The following is a 467-nucleotide window of genomic DNA, read 5'->3' as shown; positions in this document are numbered from 1 at the left end:
TTGGTGGCTGACTAAATACTTTTTTTCCCCACTGTATATATAATGTAGTGTGTGTTGGTGTGTGTGTATATATATAAACAAACAAACTCAGGTTATGTTTTGTGTATATATAGATAAAATCCATATATACACACAAAATGTAGTATTTTTATTACTTAAAATTACATACAAAATAAATAATATGTCATTAATAAATACTTAATGATTATTAAAAATCATTAAAAAATATTAACATTTATTTTTATTATTTCAAAGAATATACTATTAATACCACTGGCTCCAAATTCAGGTGAAGTTTTGAATTGTTGTACATAATTTATGAAGCTATCATCTATCTATCTATACGCAAAAAGTAATTTTACTGAAAATTATATCAAAAATAATATAATTAATAAATGATTAAATATTTATTATATGGAATTTTCTTTAAAAATATTAACATTTATTATTTACTTGAAATATATATT

Source organism: Sinocyclocheilus grahami, unplaced genomic scaffold, assembly GCF_001515645.1.
Source record: "Sinocyclocheilus grahami isolate Dianchi unplaced genomic scaffold, SAMN03320097.WGS_v1.1 scaffold157.1, whole genome shotgun sequence".
In the NCBI taxonomy this organism is placed as follows: Eukaryota; Metazoa; Chordata; class Actinopteri; order Cypriniformes; family Cyprinidae; genus Sinocyclocheilus; species Sinocyclocheilus grahami.
The sequence above is the reverse complement of the archived record's forward strand: the minus strand, read 5'-3'. Positions refer to the sequence as shown.